This window comes from Pungitius pungitius, chromosome 1 (genome assembly GCF_949316345.1).
Source record: "Pungitius pungitius chromosome 1, fPunPun2.1, whole genome shotgun sequence".
Taxonomy (NCBI): Eukaryota; Metazoa; Chordata; class Actinopteri; order Perciformes; family Gasterosteidae; genus Pungitius; species Pungitius pungitius.
In genome coordinates this window covers 22066918-22089505 of record NC_084900.1, presented here as the reverse complement: position 1 = coordinate 22089505, position 22588 = coordinate 22066918, and the positions used below count along the sequence as shown (strand labels likewise).

General features: G+C 42.7%; 1 protein-coding gene and 28 non-coding genes across 29 annotated transcripts in view; 1 reads left to right on the top strand and 28 right to left on the bottom strand.

The window, feature by feature from the left end:
• The window catches only part of LOC119222625 (kelch domain-containing protein 8B-like), a 293155-nt gene that overhangs the window by 90009 nt on the left and 180558 nt on the right, over positions 1-22588 (top strand). The window lies entirely within an intron of this gene.
• Positions 379-451, bottom strand: trnar-ccu (transfer RNA arginine (anticodon CCU)). The gene has a single exon. It is a non-coding gene; the product is annotated as a tRNA-Arg (tRNA).
• trnar-ccu (transfer RNA arginine (anticodon CCU)) lies at positions 1186-1258 on the bottom strand. The gene has a single exon. It is a non-coding gene; the product is annotated as a tRNA-Arg (tRNA).
• On the bottom strand, positions 1993-2065 carry trnar-ccu (transfer RNA arginine (anticodon CCU)). The gene has a single exon. It is a non-coding gene; the product is annotated as a tRNA-Arg (tRNA).
• trnar-ccu (transfer RNA arginine (anticodon CCU)) lies at positions 2800-2872 on the bottom strand. The gene has a single exon. It is a non-coding gene; the product is annotated as a tRNA-Arg (tRNA).
• Positions 3607-3679, bottom strand: trnar-ccu (transfer RNA arginine (anticodon CCU)). Its single transcript has one exon. It is a non-coding gene; the product is annotated as a tRNA-Arg (tRNA).
• On the bottom strand, positions 4414-4486 carry trnar-ccu (transfer RNA arginine (anticodon CCU)). The gene has a single exon. It is a non-coding gene; the product is annotated as a tRNA-Arg (tRNA).
• Positions 5221-5293, bottom strand: trnar-ccu (transfer RNA arginine (anticodon CCU)). The gene has a single exon. It is a non-coding gene; the product is annotated as a tRNA-Arg (tRNA).
• Positions 6028-6100, bottom strand: trnar-ccu (transfer RNA arginine (anticodon CCU)). Its single transcript has one exon. It is a non-coding gene; the product is annotated as a tRNA-Arg (tRNA).
• On the bottom strand, positions 6835-6907 carry trnar-ccu (transfer RNA arginine (anticodon CCU)). Its single transcript has one exon. It is a non-coding gene; the product is annotated as a tRNA-Arg (tRNA).
• trnar-ccu (transfer RNA arginine (anticodon CCU)) lies at positions 7642-7714 on the bottom strand. Its single transcript has one exon. It is a non-coding gene; the product is annotated as a tRNA-Arg (tRNA).
• Positions 8449-8521, bottom strand: trnar-ccu (transfer RNA arginine (anticodon CCU)). Its single transcript has one exon. It is a non-coding gene; the product is annotated as a tRNA-Arg (tRNA).
• On the bottom strand, positions 9256-9328 carry trnar-ccu (transfer RNA arginine (anticodon CCU)). Its single transcript has one exon. It is a non-coding gene; the product is annotated as a tRNA-Arg (tRNA).
• Positions 10063-10135, bottom strand: trnar-ccu (transfer RNA arginine (anticodon CCU)). Its single transcript has one exon. It is a non-coding gene; the product is annotated as a tRNA-Arg (tRNA).
• On the bottom strand, positions 10870-10942 carry trnar-ccu (transfer RNA arginine (anticodon CCU)). The gene has a single exon. It is a non-coding gene; the product is annotated as a tRNA-Arg (tRNA).
• On the bottom strand, positions 11677-11749 carry trnar-ccu (transfer RNA arginine (anticodon CCU)). Its single transcript has one exon. It is a non-coding gene; the product is annotated as a tRNA-Arg (tRNA).
• Positions 12484-12556, bottom strand: trnar-ccu (transfer RNA arginine (anticodon CCU)). Its single transcript has one exon. It is a non-coding gene; the product is annotated as a tRNA-Arg (tRNA).
• On the bottom strand, positions 13291-13363 carry trnar-ccu (transfer RNA arginine (anticodon CCU)). The gene has a single exon. It is a non-coding gene; the product is annotated as a tRNA-Arg (tRNA).
• On the bottom strand, positions 14098-14170 carry trnar-ccu (transfer RNA arginine (anticodon CCU)). Its single transcript has one exon. It is a non-coding gene; the product is annotated as a tRNA-Arg (tRNA).
• Positions 14905-14977, bottom strand: trnar-ccu (transfer RNA arginine (anticodon CCU)). The gene has a single exon. It is a non-coding gene; the product is annotated as a tRNA-Arg (tRNA).
• Positions 15712-15784, bottom strand: trnar-ccu (transfer RNA arginine (anticodon CCU)). The gene has a single exon. It is a non-coding gene; the product is annotated as a tRNA-Arg (tRNA).
• On the bottom strand, positions 16519-16591 carry trnar-ccu (transfer RNA arginine (anticodon CCU)). Its single transcript has one exon. It is a non-coding gene; the product is annotated as a tRNA-Arg (tRNA).
• trnar-ccu (transfer RNA arginine (anticodon CCU)) lies at positions 17326-17398 on the bottom strand. Its single transcript has one exon. It is a non-coding gene; the product is annotated as a tRNA-Arg (tRNA).
• On the bottom strand, positions 18133-18205 carry trnar-ccu (transfer RNA arginine (anticodon CCU)). The gene has a single exon. It is a non-coding gene; the product is annotated as a tRNA-Arg (tRNA).
• trnar-ccu (transfer RNA arginine (anticodon CCU)) lies at positions 18940-19012 on the bottom strand. The gene has a single exon. It is a non-coding gene; the product is annotated as a tRNA-Arg (tRNA).
• On the bottom strand, positions 19747-19819 carry trnar-ccu (transfer RNA arginine (anticodon CCU)). The gene has a single exon. It is a non-coding gene; the product is annotated as a tRNA-Arg (tRNA).
• trnar-ccu (transfer RNA arginine (anticodon CCU)) lies at positions 20311-20383 on the bottom strand. Its single transcript has one exon. It is a non-coding gene; the product is annotated as a tRNA-Arg (tRNA).
• trnar-ccu (transfer RNA arginine (anticodon CCU)) lies at positions 21118-21190 on the bottom strand. Its single transcript has one exon. It is a non-coding gene; the product is annotated as a tRNA-Arg (tRNA).
• On the bottom strand, positions 21925-21997 carry trnar-ccu (transfer RNA arginine (anticodon CCU)). Its single transcript has one exon. It is a non-coding gene; the product is annotated as a tRNA-Arg (tRNA).

Here is a 22588-nt window from a genome sequence, read left to right as displayed (position 1 = left end):
TATGACTGTATTTCCACTTATACTGGAATGGCAGTTATGGAAAAACCAACCGTCTGTTAGCAGAGGATGGTTTCGATCCACCGACCTCTGGGTTATGGGCCCAGCACGCTCCCGCTGCGCCACTCTGCTACGGAACATAGGTTGTGACTCAAAGTTACGATTCTTGATTTCAACTAGTTTTAAACTAAAAATGTTTTAACGCAAAGCACAAATGTCAAACAGCCGCACATTGATTTAAGAACCTGTGGATGATTTCACCAACCATGTTAGAATGCAGTGAGTGAGTGGTAAAAAGTCAGTTAGCAGAGGATGGTTTCGATCCATCGACCTCTGGGTTATGGGCCCAGCACGCTTCCGCTGCGCCACTCTGCTGTAAATCACCCCAGATGGGACTCGAACCCACAATCCCTGGCTTAGGAGGCCAGTGCCTTGTCCATTAGGCCACTGGGGCTTTTATGTAAATACAAAAAAGTTCCAATGTCGTTCCCCGAACAACACAAAATGTCATTTTTGACTTACTTATAATAAGTAATATTTTGCTTGGCTAATGTGCATTTGATCACTACACAATGGACGTGAACATTTTTGTATTCTTTGAAAATACTGGAGCAATGCAATAATGTTAGGCAGTAGAAAAAGCGCCAAAATGTTTAGGAATCCTTGTATGGAGAAGTGACTTTATAGCAACATCTGTAGACTAATATACAATGAGTTGTCCAACGACTCTTGTGTGCTTCTGATGTGCAAATTTGCCCTTTTAACACGTCATTGTTGCAACACTGTGGGTACATTCTCAAGACGGTGTATTATGACTGTATTTCCACTTATACTGCAATGGCAGTTATGGAAAAACCAACCGTCTGTTAGCAGAGGATGGTTTCGATCCACCGACCTCTGGGTTATGGGCCCAGCACGCTCCCGCTGCGCCACTCTGCTATGGAACATAGGTTGTGACTCAAAGTTACGATTCTTGATTTCAACTAGTTTTAAACTAAAAATGTTTTAACGCAAAGCACAAATGTCGAACAGCCGCACATTGATTTAAGAACCTGTGGATGATTTCACCAACCATGTTAGAATGCAGTGAGTGAGTGGTAAAAAGTCAGTTAGCAGAGGATGGTTTTGATCCACCGACCTCTGGGTTATGGGCCCAGCACGCTTCCGCTGCGCCACTCTGCTGTAAATCACCCCAGATGGGACTCGAACCCACAATCCCTGGCTTAGGAGGCCAGTGCCTTGTCCATTAGGCCACTGGGGCTTTTATGTAAATACAAAAAAGGTCCAATGTCGTTCCCCGAACAACACAAAATGTCATTTTTGACTTACTTACAATAAGTAATATTTTGCTTGGCTAATGTGCATTTGATCACTACACAATGGACGTGAACATTTTTGTATTCTTTGAAAATACTGGAGCAATGCAATAATGTTAGGCAGTAGAAAAAGCGCCAAAATGTTTAGGAATCCTTGTATGGAGAAGTGACTTTATAGCAACATCTGTAGACTAATATACAATGAGTTGTCCAACGACTCTTGTGTGCTTCTGATGTGCAAATTTGCCCTTTTAACACGTCATTGTTGCAACACTGTGGGTACATTCTCAAGACGGTGTATTATGACTGTATTTCCACTTATACTGCAATGGCAGTTATGGAAAAACCAACCGTCTGTTAGCAGAGGATGGTTTCGATCCACCGACCTCTGGGTTATGGGCCCAGCACGCTCCCGCTGCGCCACTCTGCTACGGAACATAGGTTGTGACTCAAAGTTACGATTCTTGATTTCAACTAGTTTTAAACTAAAAATGTTTTAACGCAAAGCACAAATGTCGAACAGCCGCACATTGATTTAAGAACCTGTGGATGATTTCACCAACCATGTTAGAATGCAGTGAGTGAGTGGTAAAAAGTCAGTTAGCAGAGGATGGTTTCGATCCATCGACCTCTGGGTTATGGGCCCAGCACGCTTCCGCTGCGCCACTCTGCTGTAAATCACCCCAGATGGGACTCGAACCCACAATCCCTGGCTTAGGAGGCCAGTGCCTTGTCCATTAGGCCACTGGGGCTTTTATGTAAATACAAAAAAGTTCCAATGTCGTTCCCCGAACAACACAAAATGTCATTTTTGACTTACTTATAATAAGTAATATTTTGCTTGGCTAATGTGCATTTGATCACTACACAATGGACGTGAACATTTTTGTATTCTTTGAAAATACTGGAGCAATGCAATAATGTTAGGCAGTAGAAAAAGCGCCAAAATGTTTAGGAATCCTTGTATGGAGAAGTGACTTTATAGCAACATCTGTAGACTAATATACAATGAGTTGTCCAACGACTCTTGTGTGCTTCTGATGTGCAAATTTGCCCTTTTAACACGTCATTGTTGCAACACTGTGGGTACATTCTCAAGACGGTGTATTATGACTGTATTTCCACTTATACTGCAATGGCAGTTATGGAAAAACCAACCGTCTGTTAGCAGAGGATGGTTTCGATCCACCGACCTCTGGGTTATGGGCCCAGCACGCTCCCGCTGCGCCACTCTGCTATGGAACATAGGTTGTGACTCAAAGTTACGATTCTTGATTTCAACTAGTTTTAAACTAAAAATGTTTTAACGCAAAGCACAAATGTCGAACAGCCGCACATTGATTTAAGAACCTGTGGATGATTTCACCAACCATGTTAGAATGCAGTGAGTGAGTGGTAAAAAGTCAGTTAGCAGAGGATGGTTTTGATCCACCGACCTCTGGGTTATGGGCCCAGCACGCTTCCGCTGCGCCACTCTGCTGTAAATCACCCCAGATGGGACTCGAACCCACAATCCCTGGCTTAGGAGGCCAGTGCCTTGTCCATTAGGCCACTGGGGCTTTTATGTAAATACAAAAAAGGTCCAATGTCGTTCCCCGAACAACACAAAATGTCATTTTTGACTTACTTACAATAAGTAATATTTTGCTTGGCTAATGTGCATTTGATCACTACACAATGGACGTGAACATTTTTGTATTCTTTGAAAATACTGGAGCAATGCAATAATGTTAGGCAGTAGAAAAAGCGCCAAAATGTTTAGGAATCCTTGTATGGAGAAGTGACTTTATAGCAACATCTGTAGACTAATATACAATGAGTTGTCCAACGACTCTTGTGTGCTTCTGATGTGCAAATTTGCCCTTTTAACACGTCATTGTTGCAACACTGTGGGTACATTCTCAAGACGGTGTATTATGACTGTATTTCCACTAATACTGCAATGGCAGTTATGGAAAAACCAACCGTCTGTTAGCAGAGGATGGTTTCGATCCACCGACCTCTGGGTTATGGGCCCAGCACGCTCCCGCTGCGCCACTCTGCTACGGAACATAGGTTGTGACTCAAAGTTACGATTCTTGATTTCAACTAGTTTTAAACTAAAAATGTTTTAACGCAAAGCACAAATGTCGAACAGCCGCACATTGATTTAAGAACCTGTGGATGATTTCACCAACCATGTTAGAATGCAGTGAGTGAGTGGTAAAAAGTCAGTTAGCAGAGGATGGTTTCGATCCACCGACCTCTGGGTTATGGGCCCAGCACGCTTCCGCTGCGCCACTCTGCTGTAAATCACCCCAGATGGGACTCGAACCCACAATCCCTAGCTTAGGAGGCCAGTGCCTTGTCCATTAGGCCACTGGGGCTTTTATGTAAATACAAAAAAGGTCCAATGTCGTTCCCCGAACAACACAAAATGTCATTTTTGACTTACTTACAATAAGTAATATTTTGCTTGGCTAATGTGCATTTGATCACTACACAATGGACGTGAACATTTTTGTATTCTTTGAAAATACTGGAGCAATGCAATAATGTTAGGCAGTAGAAAAAGCGCCAAAATGTTTAGGAATCCTTGTATGGAGAAGTGACTTTATAGCAACATCTGTAGACTAATATACAATGAGTTGTCCAACGACTCTTGTGTGCTTCTGATGTGCAAATTTGCCCTTTTAACACGTCATTGTTGCAACACTGTGGGTACATTCTCAAGACGGTGTATTATGACTGTATTTCCACTTATACTGCAATGGCAGTTATGGAAAAACCAACCGTCTGTTAGCAGAGGATGGTTTCGATCCACCGACCTCTGGGTTATGGGCCCAGCACGCTCCCGCTGCGCCACTCTGCTATGGATCATAGTTTGTGACTCAAAGTTACGATTCTTGATTTCAACTAGTTTTAAACTAAAAACGTTTTAACGCAAAGCACCAATGTCGAACAGCCGCACATTGATTTAAGAACCTGTGGATGATTTTACCAACCATGTTAGAATGCAGTGAGTGAGTGGTAAAAAGTCAGTTAGCAGAGGATGGTTTCGATCCATCGACCTCTGGGTTATGGGCCCAGCACGCTTCCGCTGCGCCACTCTGCTGTAAATCACCCCAGATGGGACTCGAACCCACAATCCCTGGCTTAGGAGGCCAGTGCCTTGTCCATTAGGCCACTGGGGCTTTTATGTAAATACAAAAAAGGTCCAATGTCGTTCCCCGAACAACACAAAATGTCATTTTTGACTTACTTACAATAAGTAATATTTTGCTTGGCTAATGTGCATTTGATCACTACACAATGGACGTGAACATTTTTGTATTCTTTGAAAATACTGGAGCAATGCAATAATGTTAGGCAGTAGAAAAAGCGCCAAAATGTTTAGGAATCCTTGTATGGAGAAGTGACTTTATAGCAACATCTGTAGACTAATATACAATGAGTTGTCCAACGACTCTTGTGTGCTTCTGATGTGCAAATTTGCCCTTTTAACACGTCATTGTTGCAACACTGTGGGTACATTCTCAAGACGGTGTATTATGACTGTATTTCCACTTATACTGCAATGGCAGTTATGGAAAAACCAACCGTCTGTTAGCAGAGGATGGTTTCGATCCACCGACCTCTGGGTTATGGGCCCAGCACGCTCCCGCTGCGCCACTCTGCTATGGATCATAGTTTGTGACTCAAAGTTACGATTCTTGATTTCAACTAGTTTTAAACTAAAAACGTTTTAACGCAAAGCACCAATGTCGAACAGCCGCACATTGATTTAAGAACCTGTGGATGATTTTACCAACCATGTTAGAATGCAGTGAGTGAGTGGTAAAAAGTCAGTTAGCAGAGGATGGTTTTGATCCACCGACCTCTGGGTTATGGGCCCAGCACGCTTCCGCTGCGCCACTCTGCTGTAAATCACCCCAGATGGGACTCGAACCCACAATCCCTGGCTTAGGAGGCCAGTGCCTTGTCCATTAGGCCACTGGGGCTTTTATGTAAATACAAAAAAGGTCCAATGTCGTTCCCCGAACAACACAAAATGTCATTTTTGACTTACTTACAATAAGTAATATTTTGCTTGGCTAATGTGCATTTGATCACTACACAATGGACGTGAACATTTTTGTATTCTTTGAAAATACTGGAGCAATGCAATAATGTTAGGCAGTAGAAAAAGCGCCAAAATGTTTAGGAATCCTTGTATGGAGAAGTGACTTTATAGCAACATCTGTAGACTAATATACAATGAGTTGTCCAACGACTCTTGTGTGCTTCTGATGTGCAAATTTGCCCTTTTAACACGTCATTGTTGCAACACTGTGGGTACATTCTCAAGATGGTGTATTATGACTGTATTTCCACTAATACTGCAATGGCAGTTATGGAAAAACCAACCGTCTGTTAGCAGAGGATGGTTTCGATCCACCGACCTCTGGGTTATGGGCCCAGCACGCTCCCGCTGCGCCACTCTGCTACGGAACATAGGTTGTGACTCAAAGTTACGATTCTTGATTTCAACTAGTTTTAAACTAAAAATGTTTTAACGCAAAGCACAAATGTCGAACAGCCGCACATTGATTTAAGAACCTGTGGATGATTTCACCAACCATGTTAGAATGCAGTGAGTGAGTGGTAAAAAGTCAGTTAGCAGAGGATGGTTTCGATCCACCGACCTCTGGGTTATGGGCCCAGCACGCTTCCGCTGCGCCACTCTGCTGTAAATCACCCCAGATGGGACTCGAACCCACAATCCCTAGCTTAGGAGGCCAGTGCCTTGTCCATTAGGCCACTGGGGCTTTTATGTAAATACAAAAAAGGTCCAATGTCGTTCCCCGAACAACACAAAATGTCATTTTTGACTTACTTACAATAAGTAATATTTTGCTTGGCTAATGTGCATTTGATCACTACACAATGGACGTGAACATTTTTGTATTCTTTGAAAATACTGGAGCAATGCAATAATGTTAGGCAGTAGAAAAAGCGCCAAAATGTTTAGGAATCCTTGTATGGAGAAGTGACTTTATAGCAACATCTGTAGACTAATATACAATGAGTTGTCCAACGACTCTTGTGTGCTTCTGATGTGCAAATTTGCCCTTTTAACACGTCATTGTTGCAACACTGTGGGTACATTCTCAAGACGGTGTATTATGACTGTATTTCCACTTATACTGCAATGGCAGTTATGGAAAAACCAACCGTCTGTTAGCAGAGGATGGTTTCGATCCACCGACCTCTGGGTTATGGGCCCAGCACGCTCCCGCTGCGCCACTCTGCTATGGATCATAGTTTGTGACTCAAAGTTACGATTCTTGATTTCAACTAGTTTTAAACTAAAAACGTTTTAACGCAAAGCACCAATGTCGAACAGCCGCACATTGATTTAAGAACCTGTGGATGATTTTACCAACCATGTTAGAATGCAGTGAGTGAGTGGTAAAAAGTCAGTTAGCAGAGGATGGTTTCGATCCATCGACCTCTGGGTTATGGGCCCAGCACGCTTCCGCTGCGCCACTCTGCTGTAAATCACCCCAGATGGGACTCGAACCCACAATCCCTGGCTTAGGAGGCCAGTGCCTTGTCCATTAGGCCACTGGGGCTTTTATGTAAATACAAAAAAGGTCCAATGTCGTTCCCCGAACAACACAAAATGTCATTTTTGACTTACTTACAATAAGTAATATTTTGCTTGGCTAATGTGCATTTGATCACTACACAATGGACGTGAACATTTTTGTATTCTTTGAAAATACTGGAGCAATGCAATAATGTTAGGCAGTAGAAAAAGCGCCAAAATGTTTAGGAATCCTTGTATGGAGAAGTGACTTTATAGCAACATCTGTAGACTAATATACAATGAGTTGTCCAACGACTCTTGTGTGCTTCTGATGTGCAAATTTGCCCTTTTAACACGTCATTGTTGCAACACTGTGGGTACATTCTCAAGACGGTGTATTATGACTGTATTTCCACTTATACTGCAATGGCAGTTATGGAAAAACCAACCGTCTGTTAGCAGAGGATGGTTTCGATCCACCGACCTCTGGGTTATGGGCCCAGCACGCTCCCGCTGCGCCACTCTGCTATGGATCATAGTTTGTGACTCAAAGTTACGATTCTTGATTTCAACTAGTTTTAAACTAAAAACGTTTTAACGCAAAGCACCAATGTCGAACAGCCGCACATTGATTTAAGAACCTGTGGATGATTTTACCAACCATGTTAGAATGCAGTGAGTGAGTGGTAAAAAGTCAGTTAGCAGAGGATGGTTTTGATCCACCGACCTCTGGGTTATGGGCCCAGCACGCTTCCGCTGCGCCACTCTGCTGTAAATCACCCCAGATGGGACTCGAACCCACAATCCCTGGCTTAGGAGGCCAGTGCCTTGTCCATTAGGCCACTGGGGCTTTTATGTAAATACAAAAAAGGTCCAATGTCGTTCCCCGAACAACACAAAATGTCATTTTTGACTTACTTACAATAAGTAATATTTTGCTTGGCTAATGTGCATTTGATCACTACACAATGGACGTGAACATTTTTGTATTCTTTGAAAATACTGGAGCAATGCAATAATGTTAGGCAGTAGAAAAAGCGCCAAAATGTTTAGGAATCCTTGTATGGAGAAGTGACTTTATAGCAACATCTGTAGACTAATATACAATGAGTTGTCCAACGACTCTTGTGTGCTTCTGATGTGCAAATTTGCCCTTTTAACACGTCATTGTTGCAACACTGTGGGTACATTCTCAAGACGGTGTATTATGACTGTATTTCCACTAATACTGCAATGGCAGTTATGGAAAAACAAACCGTCTGTTAGCAGAGGATGGTTTCGATCCACCGACCTCTGGGTTATGGGCCCAGCACGCTCCCGCTGCGCCACTCTGCTACGGAACATAGGTTGTGACTCAAAGTTACGATTCTTGATTTCAACTAGTTTTAAACTAAAAATGTTTTAACGCAAAGCACAAATGTCGAACAGCCGCACATTGATTTAAGAACCTGTGGATGATTTCACCAACCATGTTAGAATGCAGTGAGTGAGTGGTAAAAAGTCAGTTAGCAGAGGATGGTTTCGATCCACCGACCTCTGGGTTATGGGCCCAGCACGCTTCCGCTGCGCCACTCTGCTGTAAATCACCCCAGATGGGACTCGAACCCACAATCCCTAGCTTAGGAGGCCAGTGCCTTGTCCATTAGGCCACTGGGGCTTTTATGTAAATACAAAAAAGGTCCAATGTCGTTCCCCGAACAACACAAAATGTCATTTTTGACTTACTTACAATAAGTAATATTTTGCTTGGCTAATGTGCATTTGATCACTACACAATGGACGTGAACATTTTTGTATTCTTTGAAAATACTGGAGCAATGCAATAATGTTAGGCAGTAGAAAAAGCGCCAAAATGTTTAGGAATCCTTGTATGGAGAAGTGACTTTATAGCAACATCTGTAGACTAATATACAATGAGTTGTCCAACGACTCTTGTGTGCTTCTGATGTGCAAATTTGCCCTTTTAACACGTCATTGTTGCAACACTGTGGGTACATTCTCAAGACGGTGTATTATGACTGTATTTCCACTAATACTGCAATGGCAGTTATGGAAAAACCAACCGTCTGTTAGCAGAGGATGGTTTCGATCCACCGACCTCTGGGTTATGGGCCCAGCACGCTCCCGCTGCGCCACTCTGCTACGGAACATAGGTTGTGACTCAAAGTTACGATTCTTGATTTCAACTAGTTTTAAACTAAAAATGTTTTAACGCAAAGCACAAATGTCGAACAGCCGCACATTGATTTAAGAACCTGTGGATGATTTCACCAACCATGTTAGAATGCAGTGAGTGAGTGGTAAAAAGTCAGTTAGCAGAGGATGGTTTTGATCCACCGACCTCTGGGTTATGGGCCCAGCACGCTTCCGCTGCGCCACTCTGCTGTAAATCACCCCAGATGGGACTCGAACCCACAATCCCTAGCTTAGGAGGCCAGTGCCTTGTCCATTAGGCCACTGGGGCTTTTATGTAAATACAAAAAAGGTCCAATGTCGTTCCCCGAACAACACAAAATGTCATTTTTGACTTACTTACAATAAGTAATATTTTGCTTGGCTAATGTGCATTTGATCACTACACAATGGACGTGAACATTTTTGTATTCTTTGAAAATACTGGAGCAATGCAATAATGTTAGGCAGTAGAAAAAGCGCCAAAATGTTTAGGAATCCTTGTATGGAGAAGTGACTTTATAGCAACATCTGTAGACTAATATACAATGAGTTGTCCAACGACTCTTGTGTGCTTCTGATGTGCAAATTTGCCCTTTTAACACGTCATTGTTGCAACACTGTGGGTACATTCTCAAGACGGTGTATTATGACTGTATTTCCACTTATACTGCAATGGCAGTTATGGAAAAACCAACCGTCTGTTAGCAGAGGATGGTTTCGATCCACCGACCTCTGGGTTATGGGCCCAGCACGCTCCCGCTGCGCCACTCTGCTATGGATCATAGTTTGTGACTCAAAGTTACGATTCTTGATTTCAACTAGTTTTAAACTAAAAACGTTTTAACGCAAAGCACCAATGTCGAACAGCCGCACATCGATTTAAGAACCTGTGGATGATTTTACCAACCATGTTAGAATGCAGTGAGTGAGTGGTAAAAAGTCAGTTAGCAGAGGATGGTTTCGATCCATCGACCTCTGGGTTATGGGCCCAGCACGCTTCCGCTGCGCCACTCTGCTGTAAATCACCCCAGATGGGACTCGAACCCACAATCCCTGGCTTAGGAGGCCAGTGCCTTGTCCATTAGGCCACTGGGGCTTTTATGTAAATACAAAAAAGGTCCAATGTCGTTCCCCGAACAACACAAAATGTCATTTTTGACTTACTTACAATAAGTAATATTTTGCTTGGCTAATGTGCATTTGATCACTACACAATGGACGTGAACATTTTTGTATTCTTTGAAAATACTGGAGCAATGCAATAATGTTAGGCAGTAGAAAAAGCGCCAAAATGTTTAGGAATCCTTGTATGGAGAAGTGACTTTATAGCAACATCTGTAGACTAATATACAATGAGTTGTCCAACGACTCTTGTGTGCTTCTGATTTGCAAATTTGCCCTTTTAACACGTCATTGTTGCAACACTGTGGGTACATTCTCAAGACGGTGTATTATGACTGTATTTCCACTTATACTGCAATGGCAGTTATGGAAAAACCAACCGTCTGTTAGCAGAGGATGGTTTCGATCCACCGACCTCTGGGTTATGGGCCCAGCACGCTCCCGCTGCGCCACTCTGCTATGGATCATAGGTTGTGACTCAAAGTTACGATTCTTGATTTCAACTAGTTTTAAACTAAAAACGTTTTAACGCAAAGCACCAATGTCGAACAGCCGCACATTGATTTAAGAACCTGTGGATGATTTTACCAACCATGTTAGAATGCAGTGAGTGAGTGGTAAAAAGTCAGTTAGCAGAGGATGGTTTCGATCCATCAACTTCTGGGTTATGGGCCCAGCACGCTTCCGCTGCGCCACTCTGCTGTAAATCACCCCAGATGGGACTCGAACCGACAATCCCTGGCTTAGGAGGCCAGTGCCTTGTCCATTAGGCCACTGGGGCTTTTATGTAAATACAAAAAAGTTCCAATGTCGTTCCCCGAACAACACAAAATGTCATTTTTGACTTACTTACAATAAGTAATATTTTGCTTGGCTAATGTGCATTTGATCACTACACAATGGACGTGAACATTTTTGTATTCTTTGAAAATACTGGAGCAATGCAATAATGTTAGGCAGTAGAAAAAGCGCCAAAATGTTTAGGAATCCTTGTATGGAGAAGTGACTTTATAGCAACATCTGTAGACTAATATACAATGAGTTGTCCAACGACTCTTGTGTGCTTCTGATGTGCAAATTTGCCCTTTTAACACGTCATTGTTGCAACACTGTGGGTACATTCTCAAGACGGTGTATTATGACTGTATTTCCACTTATACTGCAATGGCAGTTATGGAAAAACCAACCGTCTGTTAGCAGAGGATGGTTTCGATCCACCGACCTCTGGGTTATGGGCCCAGCACGCTCCCGCTGCGCCACTCTGCTACGGAACATAGGTTGTGACTCAAAGTTACGATTCTTGATTTCAACTAGTTTTAAACTAAAAATGTTTTAACGCAAAGCACAAATGTCGAACAGCCGCACATTGATTTAAGAACCTGTGGATGATTTCACCAACCATGTTAGAATGCAGTGAGTGAGTGGTAAAAAGTCAGTTAGCAGAGGATGGTTTCGATCCATCGACCTCTGGGTTATGGGCCCAGCACGCTTCCGCTGCGCCACTCTGCTGTAAATCACCCCAGATGGGACTCGAACCCACAATCCCTGTCTTAGGAGGCCAGTGCCTTGTCCATTAGGCCACTGGGGCTTTTATGTAAATACAAAAAAGTTCCAATGTCGTTCCCCGAACAACACAAAATGTCATTTTTGACTTACTTACAATAAGTAATATTTTGCTTGGCTAATGTGCATTTTATCACTACACAATGGACGTGAACATTTTTGTATTCTTTGAAAATACTGGAGCAATGCAATAATGTTAGGCAGTAGAAAAAGCGCCAAAATGTTTAGGAATCCTTGTATGGAGAAGTGACTTTATAGCAACATCTGTAGACTAATATACAATGAGTTGTCCAACGACTCTTGTGTGCTTCTGATGTGCAAATTTGCCCTTTTAACACGTCATTGTTGCAACACTGTGGGTACATTCTCAAGACGGTGTATTATGACTGTATTTCCACTTATACTGCAATGGCAGTTATGGAAAAACCAACCGTCTGTTAGCAGAGGATGGTTTCGATCCACCGACCTCTGGGTTATGGGCCCAGCACGCTCCCGCTGCGCCACTCTGCTACGGAACATAGGTTGTGACTCAAAGTTACGATTCTTGATTTCAACTAGTTTTAAACTAAAAATGTTTTAACGCAAAGCACAAATGTCGAACAGCCGCACATTGATTTAAGAACCTGTGGATGATTTCACCAACCATGTTAGAATGCAGTGAGTGAGTGGTAAAAAGTCAGTTAGCAGAGGATGGTTTCGATCCATCGACCTCTGGGTTATGGGCCCAGCACGCTTCCGCTGCGCCACTCTGCTGTAAATCACCCCAGATGGGACTCGAACCCACAATCCCTGGCTTAGGAGGCCAGTGCCTTGTCCATTAGGCCACTGGGGCTTTTATGTAAATACAAAAAAGGTCCAATGTCGTTCCCCGAACAACACAAAATGTCATTTTTGACTTACTTACAATAAGTAATATTTTGCTTGGCTAATGTGCATTTGATCACTACACAATGGACGTGAACATTTTTGTATTCTTTGAAAACACTGGAGCAATGCAATAATGTTAGGCAGTAGAAAAAGCGCCAAAATGTTTAGGAATCCTTGTATGGAGAAGTGACTTTATAGCAACATCTGTAGACTAATATACAATGAGTTGTCCAACGACTCTTGTGTGCTTCTGATGTGCAAATTTGCCCTTTTAACACGTCATTGTTGCAACACTGTGGGTACATTCTCAAGACGGTGTATTATGACTGTATTTCCACTTATACTGGAATGGCAGTTATGGAAAAACCAACCGTCTGTTAGCAGAGGATGGTTTCTATCCACCGACCTCTGGGTTATGGGCCCAGCACGCTCCCGCTGCGCCACTCTGCTACGGAACATAGGTTGTGACTCAAAGTTACGATTCTTGATTTCAACTAGTTTTAAACTAAAAATGTTTTAACGCAAAGCACAAATGTCGAACAGCCGCACATTGATTTAAGAACCTGTGGATGATTTCACCAACCATGTTAGAATGCAGTGAGTGAGTGGTAAAAAGTCAGTTAGCAGAGGATGGTTTCGATCCATCGACCTCTGGGTTATGGGCCCAGCACGCTTCCGCTGCGCCACTCTGCTGTAAATCACCCCAGATGGGACTCGAACCCACAATCCCTGGCTTAGGAGGCCAGTGCCTTGTCCATTAGGCCACTGGGGCTTTTATGTAAATACAAAAAAGTTCCAATGTCGTTCCCCGAACAACACAAAATGTCATTTTTGACTTACTTATAATAAGTAATATTTTGCTTGGCTAATGTGCATTTGATCACTACACAATGGACGTGAACATTTTTGTATTCTTTGAAAATACTGGAGCAATGCAATAATGTTAGGCAGTAGAAAAAGCGCCAAAATGTTTAGGAATCCTTGTATGGAGAAGTGACTTTATAGCAACATCTGTAGACTAATATACAATGAGTTGTCCAACGACTCTTGTGTGCTTCTGATGTGCAAATTTGCCCTTTTAACACGTCATTGTTGCAACACTGTGGGTACATTCTCAAGACGGTGTATTATGACTGTATTTCCACTTATACTGCAATGGCAGTTATGGAAAAACCAACCGTCTGTTAGCAGAGGATGGTTTCGATCCACCGACCTCTGGGTTATGGGCCCAGCACGCTCCCGCTGCGCCACTCTGCTATGGAACATAGGTTGTGACTCAAAGTTACGATTCTTGATTTCAACTAGTTTTAAACTAAAAATGTTTTAACGCAAAGCACAAATGTCGAACAGCCGCACATTGATTTAAGAACCTGTGGATGATTTCACCAACCATGTTAGAATGCAGTGAGTGAGTGGTAAAAAGTCAGTTAGCAGAGGATGGTTTTGATCCACCGACCTCTGGGTTATGGGCCCAGCACGCTTCCGCTGCGCCACTCTGCTGTAAATCACCCCAGATGGGACTCGAACCCACAATCCCTGGCTTAGGAGGCCAGTGCCTTGTCCATTAGGCCACTGGGGCTTTTATGTAAATACAAAAAAGGTCCAATGTCGTTCCCCGAACAACACAAAATGTCATTTTTGACTTACTTACAATAAGTAATATTTTGCTTGGCTAATGTGCATTTGATCACTACACAATGGACGTGAACATTTTTGTATTCTTTGAAAATACTGGAGCAATGCAATAATGTTAGGCAGTAGAAAAAGCGCCAAAATGTTTAGGAATCCTTGTATGGAGAAGTGACTTTATAGCAACATCTGTAGACTAATATACAATGAGTTGTCCAACGACTCTTGTGTGCTTCTGATGTGCAAATTTGCCCTTTTAACACGTCATTGTTGCAACACTGTGGGTACATTCTCAAGACGGTGTATTATGACTGTATTTCCACTAATACTGCAATGGCAGTTATGGAAAAACTAACCGTCTGTTAGCAGAGGATGGTTTCGATCCACCGACCTCTGGGTTATGGGCCCAGCACGCTCCCGCTGCGCCACTCTGCTACGGAACATAGGTTGTGACTCAAAGTTACGATTCTTGATTTCAACTAGTTTTAAACTAAAAATGTTTTAACGCAAAGCACAAATGTCGAACAGCCGCACATTGATTTAAGAACCTGTGGATGATTTCACCAACCATGTTAGAATGCAGTGAGTGAGTGGTAAAAAGTCAGTTAGCAGAGGATGGTTTCGATCCATCGACCTCTGGGTTATGGGCCCAGCACGCTTCCGCTGCGCCACTCTGCTGTAAATCACCCCAGATGGGACTCGAACCCACAATCCCTGGCTTAGGAGGCCAGTGCCTTGTCCATTAGGCCACTGGGGCTTTTATGTAAATACAAAAAAGGTCCAATGTCGTTCCCCGAACAACACAAAATGTCATTTTTGACTTACTTACAATAAGTAATATTTTGCTTGGCTAATGTGCATTTGATCACTACACAATGGACGTGAACATTTTTGTATTCTTTGAAAATACTGGAGCAATGCAATAATGTTAGGCAGTAGAAAAAGCGCCAAAATGTTTAGGAATCCTTGTATGGAGAAGTGACTTTATAGCAACATCTGTAGACTAATATACAATGAGTTGTCGAACGACTCTTGTGTGCTTCTGATGTGCAAATTTGCCCTTTTAACACGTCATTGTTGCAACACTGTGGGTACATTCTCAAGACGGTGTATTATGACTGTATTTCCACTTATACTGGAATGGCAGTTATGGAAAAACCAACCGTCTGTTAGCAGAGGATGGTTTCGATCCACCGACCTCTGGGTTATGGGCCCAGCACGCTCCCGCTGCGCCACTCTGCTACGGAACATAGGTTGTGACTCAAAGTTACGATTCTTGATTTCAACTAGTTTTAAACTAAAAATGTTTTAACGCAAAGCACAAATGTCGAACAGCCGCACATTGATTTAAGAACCTGTGGATGATTTCACCAACCATGTTAGAATGCAGTGAGTGAGTGGTAAAAAGTCAGTTAGCAGAGGATGGTTTCGATCCATCGACCTCTGGGTTATGGGCCCAGCACGCTTCCGCTGCGCCACTCTGCTGTAAATCACCCCAGATGGGACTCGAACCCACAATCCCTGGCTTAGGAGGCCAGTGCCTTGTCCATTAGGCCACTGGGGCTTTTATGTAAATACAAAAAAGTTCCAATGTCGTTCCCCGAACAACACAAAATGTCATTTTTGACTTACTTACAATAAGTAATATTTTGCTTGGCTAATGTGCATTTGATCACTACACAATGGACGTGAACATTTTTGTATTCTTTGAAAATACTGGAGCAATGCAATAATGTTAGGCAGTAGAAAAAGCGCCAAAATGTTTAGGAATCCTTGTATGGAGAAGTGACTTTATAGCAACATCTGTAGACTAATATACAATGAGTTGTCCAACGACTCTTGTGTGCTTCTGATGTGCAAATTTGCCCTTTTAACACGTCATTGTTGCAACACTGTGGGTACATTCTCAAGACGGTGTATTATGACTGTATTTCCACTTATACTGGAATGGCAGTTATGGAAAAACCAACCGTCTGTTAGCAGAGGATGGTTTCGATCCACCGACCTCTGGGTTATGGGCCCAGCACGCTCCCGCTGCGCCACTCTGCTATGGAACATAGGTTGTGACTCAAAGTTACGATTCTTGATTTCAACTAGTTTTAAACTAAAAATGTTTTAACGCAAAGCACAAATGTCGAACAGCCGCACATTGATTTAAGAACCTGTGGATGATTTCAGCAACCATGTTAGAATGCAGTGAGTGAGTGGTAAAAAGTCAGTTAGCAGAGGATGGTTTCGATCCATCGACCTCTGGGTTATGGGCCCAGCACGCTTCCGCTGCGCCACTCTTCTGTAAATCACCCCAGATGGGACTCGAACCCACAATCCCTGGCTTAGGAGGCCAGTGCCTTGTCCATTAGGCCACTGGGGCTTTTATGTAAAAACAAAAAAGTTCCAATGTCGTTCCCCGAACAACACAAAATGTCATTTTTGACTTACTTACAATAAGTAATATTTTGCTTGGCTAATGTGCATTTGATCACTACACAATGGACGTGAACATTTTTGTATTCTTTGAAAATACTGGAGTAATGCAATAATGTTAGGCAGTGGATAAAGCGCCAAAATGTTTAGGAATCCTTGTATGGAGAAGTGACTTTATAGCAACATCTGTAGACTAATATACAATGAGTTGTCCAACGACTCTTGTGTGCTTCTGATGTGCAAATTTGCCCTTTTAACACGTCATTGTTGCAACACTGTGGGTACATTCTCAAGACGGTGTATTATGACTGTATTTCCACTTATACTGGAATGGCAGTTATGGAAAAACCAACCGTCTGTTAGCAGAGGATGGTTTCGATCCACCGACCTCTGGGTTATGGGCCCAGCACGCTCCCGCTGCGCCACTCTGCTATGGATCATAGGTTGTGACTCAAAGTTACGATTCTTGATTTCAACTAGTTTTAAACTAAAAATGTTTTAACGCAAAGCACAAATGTCGAACAGCCGCACATTGATTTAAGAACCTGTGGATGATTTCACCAACCATGTTAGAATGCAGTGAGTGAGTGGTAAAAAGTCAGTTAGCAGAGGATGGTTTCGATCCATCGACCTCTGGGTTATGGGCCCAGCACGCTTCCGCTGCGCCACTCTGCTGTAAATCACCCCAGATGGGACTCGAACCCACAATCCCTGGCTTAGGAGGCCAGTGCCTTGTCCATTAGGCCACTGGGGCTTTTATGTAAATACAAAAAAGTTACAATGTCGTTCCCCGAACAACACAAAATGTCATTTTTGACTTACTTACAATAAGTAATATTTTGCTTGGCTAATGTGCATTTGATCACTACACAATGGACGTGAACATTTTTGTATTCTTTGAAAATACTGGAGCAATGCAATAATGTTAGGCAGTAGAAAAAGCGCCAAAATGTTTAGGAATCCTTGTATGGAGAAGTGACTTTATAGCAACATCTGTAGACTAATATACAATGAGTTGTCCAACGACTCTTGTGTGCTTCTGATGTGCAAATTTGCCCTTTTAACACGTCATTGTTGCAACACTGTGGGTACATTCTCAAGACGGTGTATTATGACTGTATTTCCACTTATACTGGAATGGCAGTTATGGAAAAACCAACCGTCTGTTAGCAGAGGATGGTTTCGATCCACCGACCTCTGGGTTATGGGCCCAGCACGCTCCCGCTGCGCCACTCTGCTATGGAACATAGGTTGTGACTCAAAGTTACGATTCTTGATTTCAACTAGTTTTAAACTAAAAATGTTTTAACGCAAAGCACAAATGTCGAACAGCCGCACATTGATTTAAGAACCTGTGGATGATTTCAGCAACCATGTTAGAATGCAGTGAGTGAGTGGTAAAAAGTCAGTTAGCAGAGGATGGTTTCGATCCATCGACCTCTGGGTTATGGGCCCAGCACGCTTCCGCTGCGCCACTCTTCTGTAAATCACCCCAGATGGGACTCGAACCCACAATCCCTGGCTTAGGAGGCCAGTGCCTTGTCCATTAGGCCACTGGGGCTTTTATGTAAAAACAAAAAAGTTCCAATGTCGTTCCCCGAACAACACAAAATGTCATTTTTGACTTACTTACAATAAGTAATATTTTGCTTGGCTAATGTGCATTTGATCACTACACAATGGACGTGAACATTTTTGTATTCTTTGAAAATACTGGAGTAATGCAATAATGTTAGGCAGTGGATAAAGCGCCAAAATGTTTAGGAATCCTTGTATGGAGAAGTGACTTTATAGCAACATCTGTAGACTAATATACAATGAGTTGTCCAACGACTCTTGTGTGCTTCTGATGTGCAAATTTGCCCTTTTAACACGTCATTGTTGCAACACTGTGGGTACATTCTCAAGACGGTGTATTATGACTGTATTTCCACTTATACTGGAATGGCAGTTATGGAAAAACCAACCGTCTGTTAGCAGAGGATGGTTTCGATCCACCGACCTCTGGGTTATGGGCCCAGCACGCTCCCGCTGCGCCACTCTGCTATGGATCATAGGTTGTGACTCAAAGTTACGATTCTTGATTTCAACTAGTTTTAAACTAAAAATGTTTTAACGCAAAGCACAAATGTCGAACAGCCGCACATTGATTTAAGAACCTGTGGATGATTTCACCAACCATGTTAGAATGCAGTGAGTGAGTGGTAAAAAGTCAGTTAGCAGAGGATGGTTTCGATCCATCGACCTCTGGGTTATGGGCCCAGCACGCTTCCGCTGCGCCACTCTGCTGTAAATCACCCCAGATGGGACTCGAACCCACAATCCCTGGCTTAGGAGGCCAGTGCCTTGTCCATTAGGCCACTGGGGCTTTTATGTAAATACAAAAAAGTTACAATGTCGTTCCCCGAACAACACAAAATGTCATTTTTGACTTACTTACAATAAGTAATATTTTGCTTGGCTAATGTGCATTTGATCACTACACAATGGACGTGAACATTTTTGTATTCTTTGAAAATACTGGAGCAATGCAATAATGTTAGGCAGTAGAAAAAGCGCCAAAATGTTTAGGAATCCTTGTATGGAGAAGTGACTTTATAGCAACATCTGTAGACTAATATACAATGAGTTGTCCAACGACTCTTGTGTGCTTCTGATGTGCAAATTTGCCCTTTTAACACGTCATTGTTGCAACACTGTGGGTACATTCTCAAGATGGTGTATTATGACTGTATTTCCACTTATACTGGAATGGCAGTTATGGAAAAACCAACCGTCTGTTAGCAGAGGATGGTTTCGATCCACCGACCTCTGGGTTATGGGCCCAGCACGCTCCCGCTGCGCCACTCTGCTATGTATCACAGGTTGTGACTCAAAGTTACGATTCTTGATTTCAACTAGTTTTAAACTAAAAATGTTTTAACGCAAAGCACAAATGTCGAACAGCCGCACATTGATTAAAGAACCTGTGGATGATTTCACCAACCATGTTAGAATGCAGTGAGTGAGTGGTAAAAAGTCAGTTAGCAGAGGATGGTTTCGATCCACCGACCTCTGGGTTATGGGCCCAGCACGCTTCCGCTGCGCCACTCTGCTGTAAATCACCCCAGATGGGACTCGAACCCACAATCCCTGGCTTAGGAGGCCAGTGCCTTGTCCATTAGGCCACTGGGGCTTTTATGTAAATACAAAAAAGGTCCAATGTCGTTCCCCGAACAACACAAAATGTCATTTTTGACTTACTTACAATAAGTAATATTTTGCTTGGCTAATGTGCATTTGATCACTACACAATGGACGTGAACATTTTTGTATTCTTTGAAAATACTGGAGTAATGCAATAATGTTAGGCAGTGGATAAAGCGCCAAAATGTTTAGGAATCCTTGTATGGAGAAGTGACTTTATAGCAACATCTGTAGACTAATATACAATGAGTTGTCCAACGACTCTTGTGTGCTTCTGATGTGCAAATTTGCCCTTTTAACACGTCATTGTTGCAACACTGTGGGTACATTCTCAAGACGGTGTATTATGACTGTATTTCCACTTATACTGGAATGGCAGTTATGGAAAAACCAACCGTCTGTTAGCAGAGGATGGTTTCGATCCACCGACCTCTGGGTTATGGGCCCAGCACGCTTCCGCTGCGCCACTCTGCTGTAAATCACCCCAGATGGGACTCGAACCCACAATCCCTGGCTTAGGAGGCCAGTGCCTTGTCCATTAGGCCACTGGGGCTTTTATGTAAATACAAAAAAGGTCCAATGTCGTTCCCCGAACAACACAAAATGTCATTTTTGACTTACTTACAATAAGTAATATTTTGCTTGGCTAATGTGCATTTGATCACTACACAATGGACGTGAACATTTTTGTATTCTTTGAAAATACTGGAGCAATGCAATAATGTTAGGCAGTAGAAAAAGCGCCAAAATGTTTAGGAATCCTTGTATGGAGAAGTGACTTTATAGCAACATCTGTAGACTAATATACAATGAGTTGTCCAACGACTCTTGTGTGCTTCTGATGTGCAAATTTGCCCTTTTAACACGTCATTGTTGCAACACTGTGGGTACATTCTCAAGACGGTGTATTATGACTGTATTTCCACTTATACTGCAATGGCAGTTATGGAAAAACCAACCGTCTGTTAGCAGAGGATGGTTTCGATCCACCGACCTCTGGGTTATGGGCCCAGCACGCTCCCGCTGCGCCACTCTGCTACGGAACATAGGTTGTGACTCAAAGTTACGATTCTTGATTTCAACTAGTTTTAAACTAAAAATATTTTAACGCAAAGCACAAATGTCGAACAGCCGCACATTGATTTAAGAACCTGTGGATGATTTCACCAACCATGTTAGAATGCAGTGAGTGAGTGGTAAAAAGTCAGTTAGCAGAGGATGGTTTCGATCCACCGACCTCTGGGTTATGGGCCCAGCACGCTTCCGCTGCGCCACTCTGCTGTAAATCACCCCAGATGGGACTCGAACCCACAATCCCTGGCTTAGGAGGCCAGTGCCTTGTCCATTAGGCCACTGGGGCTTTTATGTAAATACAAAAAAGGTCCAATGTCGTTCCCCGAACAACACAAAATGTCATTTTTGACTTACTTACAATAAGTAATATTTTGCTTGGCTAATGTGCATTTGATCACTACACAATGGACGTGAACATTTTTGTATTCTTTGAAAATACTGGAGCAATGCAATAATGTTAGGCAGTAGAAAAAGCGCCAAAATGTTTAGGAATCCTTGTATGGAGAAGTGACTTTATAGCAACATCTGTAGACTAATATACAATGACTTGTCCAACAACTCTTGTGTGCTTCTGATGTGCAAATTTGCCCTTTTAACACGTCATTGTTGCAACACTGTGGGTACATTCTCAAGACGGTGTATTATGACTGTATTTCCACTTATACTGCAATGGCAGTTATGGAAAAACCAACCCTCTGTTAGCAGAGGATGGTTTCGATCCACCGACCTCTGGGTTATGGGCCCAGCACGCTCCCGCTGCGCCACTCTGCTATGGATCATAGGTTGTGACTCAAAGTTACGATTCTTGATTTCAACTAGTTTTAAACTAAAAACGTTTTAACGCAAAGCACAAATGTCGAACAGCCGCACATTGATTTAAGAACCTGTGGATGATTTCACCAACCATGTTAGAATGCAGTGAGTGAGTGGTAAAAAGTCAATTAGCAGAGGATGGTTTCGATCCATCGACCTCTGGGTTATGGGCCCAGCACGCTTCCGCTGCGCCACTCTGCTGTAAATCACCCCAGATGGGACTCGAACCCACAATCCCTGGCTTAGGAGGCCAGTGCCTTGTCCATTAGGCTACGGGGGCTTTTATGTAAATACAAAAAAGTTCCAATGTCGTTCCCCGAACAACACAAAATGTCATTTTTGACTTACTTACAATAAGTAATATTTTGCTTGGCTAATGTGCATTTGATCACTACACAATGGACGTGAACATTTTTGTATTCTTTGAAAATACTGGAGCAATGCAATAATGTTAGGCAGTAGAAAAAGCGCCAAAATGTTTAGGAATCCTTGTATGGAGAAGTGACTTTATAGCAACATCTGTAGACTAATATACAATGACTTGTCCAACGACTCTTGTGTGCTTCTGATGTGCAAATTTGCCCTTTTAACACGTCATTGTTGCAACACTGTGGGTTTATTCTCAAGACGGTGTATTATGACTGTATTTCCACTTATACTGCAATGGCAGTTATGGAAAAACCAACCGTCTGTTAGCAGAGGATGGTTTCGAAACATCGACCTCTGGGTTATGGGCACAGCACGCTCCCGCTGCGCCACTCTGCTACGGAACATAGGTTGTGACTCAAAGTTACGATTCTTGATTTCAACTAGTTTTAAACTAAAAATGTTTTAACGCAAAGCACAAATGTCGAACAGCCGCACATTGATT